This window comes from Schistocerca serialis, chromosome 2, assembly GCF_023864345.2.
Source record: "Schistocerca serialis cubense isolate TAMUIC-IGC-003099 chromosome 2, iqSchSeri2.2, whole genome shotgun sequence".
NCBI lineage: Eukaryota > Metazoa > Arthropoda > Insecta > Orthoptera > Acrididae > Schistocerca > Schistocerca serialis.
The window spans coordinates 145,418,334-145,422,266 of NC_064639.1; the positions used below are offsets into that span (position 1 = coordinate 145,418,334).

Below are 3,933 nucleotides of genomic sequence, written 5' to 3' on the forward strand. Positions count from 1 at the left end.
GTTTCTGTCGGCCTTCCAGGTTAAAATAAGGGCAGATAGCGTTCGTTACCTATACTGAGTACAAGGAAGATTCTAAACTCATTGGTGTTCAAAAATGGCTCTGAGTACTATGGGACTTAACTTTTGAGGTCCTCAGTCCCCTAGAACTCAGAACTACTTAAACCAAACTATCCTAAGGACATCACACACATCCATGCCCGAGGCAGGATTCGAACCTGCGACCGTAGCAGTCGCGCGGTTCCAGATTTTTTCTTTTTATTTGTTTTTCTAAGCGCCTAGAACCGCTCTGCCACACCGGCCGGCACTCATGGGTGTCAGCCGACAGTTAACATTACATTGCTGATGTCACACAGATGTGCGCTTAAGGCTGTATTTATCGTTGGCCAAGTCCCGAACTATGACATTTAAATGCTGTTGCCTGATACTAAGAAATACACTCCTGGAAATTGAAATAAGAACACCGTGAATTCATTGTCCCAGGAAGGGGAAACTTTATTGACACATTCCTGGGGTCAGATACATCACATGATCACACTGACAGAACCACAGGCACATAGACACAGGCAACAGAGCATGCACAATGTCGGCACTAGTACAGTGTATATCCACCTTTCGCAGCAATCCAGGCTGCTATTCTCCCATGGAGACGATCGTAGAGATGCTGGATGTAGTCCTGTGGAACGACTTGCCATGCCATTTCCACCTGGCGCCTCAGTTGGACCAGCGTTCGTGCTGGACGTGCAGACCGCGTGAGACAACGCTTCATCCAGTCCCAAACATGCTCAATGGGGGACAGATCCGGAGATCTTGCTGGCCAGGGTAGTTGACTTACACCTTCTAGAGCACGTTGGGTGGCACGGGATACATGCGGACGTGCATTGTCCTGTTGGAACAGCAAGTTCCCTTGCCGGTCTAGGAATGCCAGAACGATGGGTTCGATGACGGTTTGGATGTACCGTGCACTATTCAGTGTCCCCTCGACGATCACCAGTGGTGTACGGCCAGTGTAGGAGATCGCTCCCCACATCATGATGCCGGGTGTTGGCCCTGTGTGCCTCGGTCGTATGCAGTCCTGATTGTGGCGCTCACCTGCACGGCGCCAAGCACGCATACGACCATCATTGGCACCAAGGCAGAAGCGACTCTCATCGCTGAAGACGACACGTCTCCATTCGTCCCTCCATTCACGCCTGTCGCGACACCACTGGAGGCGGGCTGCACGATGTTGGGGCGTGAGCGGAAGACGGCCTAACGGTGTGCGGGACCGTAGCCCAGCTTCATGGAGACGGTTGCGAATGGTCCTCGCCGATACCCCAGGAGCAACAGTGTCCCTAATTTGCTGGGAAGTGGCGGTGCGGTCCCCTACGGCACTGCGTAGGATCCTACGGTCTTGGCGTGCATCCGTGCGTCGCTGCGGTCCGGTCCCAGGTCGACGGGCACGTGCACCTTCCGCCGACCACTGGCGACAACATCGATGTACTGTGGAGACCTCACGCCCCACGTGTTGAGCAATTCGGCGGTACGTCCACCCGGCCTCCCGCATGCCCACTATACGCCCTCGCTCAAAGTCCGTCAACTGCACATACGGTTCACGTCCACGCTGTCGCGACATGCTACCAGTGTTAAAGACTGCGATGGAGCTCCGTATGCCACGGCAAACTGGCTGACACTGACGGCGGCGGTGCACAAATGCTGCGCAGCTAGCGCCATTCGACGGCCAACACCGCGGTTCCTGGTGTGTCCGCTGTGCCGTGCGTGTGATCATTGCTTGTACAGCCCTCTCGCAGTGTCCGGAGCAAGTATGGTGGGTCTGACACACCGGTGTCAATGTGTTCTTTTTTCTATTTCCAGGAGTGTATGTGTACCAAGTTTAGTTGAAATCGGCGCAATGGTTCAGGAGGAGGAACATACATACACACACACACACACACACACACACACATATATATATATATATATATATATATATATATATATACGGATTTGTTAAATATTCGTTCTGAAAATCTATAGATGTGCCTTTCTTTGTACAATTATGTATTCCGTATAAACATGTGTTTTCGATGGGTTTTCGATGGGTAAACAGAGTAAGAACTCAAAACGAACCAAACATACGGCAACAATGAACTATCATATGTCAAAGTGGTTAGGTGCTACAGGCGCTTTTAGTGCGTTCACACAAGTCTTAAGGAGGAAGAACGGAGAGCAGATCATCTCTCTGTGAAGAAACGGGAATCGCTAGAGAAATGGATGCGATGGTGCTCTAAGACCACCGTATCGCGATCTAGGCGATAGTGGAAACAACAAACCTTAGTCACGGTCAGTTATCAACATCTTGCAAGGCATTCTGATCGTGAAGAAGGTCGCCGCTCGTTTAATTCGGAAACTGCTCACATCTGTTCAAAAAAAAGCCTGCCGAAGCGAGGTAACAGGGAAAATGTTGCAAGTGTGAGAGGCCAATCCAGATAACTTCTTTAGCCGCCTAATGAGGAGTGCTGAACGTATTACTACGGCCCCGAGACAAAGGAGCAAAGGAAGCAATGGAAATGTGCCAGAATGAGATTTTCACTCTGCAGCGGAGTGTGCGCTGATATGAAACTTCCTGGCAGATTAAAACTGTGTGCCGACCGAGACTCGAACTCGGGGCCTTTGCCTTTCGCGGGCAAGTGCTCTACCAACTGAGCTACCGAAGCACGACTCACGGCCGGTACTCACAGCTTTACTTCTGCCAGTACCTCGTCTCCTACCTTCCAAACTTTACAGAAGCTCCCCCAGGCTGTGGCTAAGCCATGTCTCCGCAATATCCTTTCTTTCAGGAGTGCTAGTTCTGCAAGGTTCGCAGGAGAGCTTCTGTAAAGTTTGGAAGGTAGGAGACGAGGTACTGGCAGAAGTAAAGCTGTGAGTACCAGGCGTGAGTCGTGCTTCGGTAGCTCAGTTGGTAGAGCACTTGCCCGCGAAAGGCAAAGGTCCCGAGTTCGAGTCTCGGTCGGGCACACAGTTTTAATCTGCCAGGAAGTTTCAATGGAAATGTGAATTCGCCGCCGCCGAACTGCCATGGTGTGCTGCTAACAGATCGCTCTCGTAAAGGGCAACGGTCACACGAATATACAACTGATATCTCCTGACGAGATTAAGAGAGGCTTTCGAGACGAAGAGTCACGGAAGGCTGACCACGTGTGCGTGTTTGATCCACGACAGTGCTCCAACGCAGTTTGCTCGGGACTCTGTCACACGTGTTGGCTGCTTCTTCGGACTATCAAATTATACCTCATTTCCTGTATTCTCCTTACATCTACAGCTACATACATACTCCTCAAGCCACCATACGCTATGAGGCGAAGGGTAACCTGTACTACTACTAGTCTCTTCCTTTCCTGTTCCATTCACAAACACAGTGAGCGATAAACGACTGTCTATATGACAGTGTATGAGTCCAAATTTTTCGTATCTTATCTTCGTAGTCCTTACGTGGAATTTATCGGTTTTCTGAATTTTCTCAATAGTTTCCTCGAAAAGAACGTCGCTCTCCCATTTTAGCTCCCGAAACATCTCCGCAGTACTTCTATGTTGTTGTTGTTGTGGTCTTCAGTGCTGAGACTGGTTTGATGCAGCTCTCCATGCTACTCTATCCTGTCCAAGCTTATTCATCTCCCAGTACCTACTGCAACCTACATCCTTCTGAATCTGCTTAGTGTATTCACCTCTTGGTCTCCCTCTACGATTTTTACCGTCAACGCTGCCCTCCAGTACTAAATTGGTGATCCCTTGATGCCTCAGAATATGTCCTACCAACCGATCCCTTCTTCTAGTCAAGTTGTGTCACAAACTCCTCTTCCCCCCGATTTTGTTCAGTACCTCCTCATTAGTTATGTGATCTACCCATCTAATCTTCAGCATTCTTCTGTAGCACCACATTTCAAAAGCTTCTATTCT

General features: G+C 49.8%; 1 non-coding gene across 1 annotated transcript; it reads right to left on the reverse strand.

Moving 5' to 3' along the window:
• Window positions 1-2,619: 2,619 nt before the first annotated feature.
• On the reverse strand, window positions 2,620-2,695 carry Trnas-cga (transfer RNA serine (anticodon CGA)). The gene has a single exon. It is a non-coding gene; the product is annotated as a tRNA-Ser (tRNA).
• Between the last annotated feature and the right edge of the window lie 1,238 nt (window positions 2,696-3,933).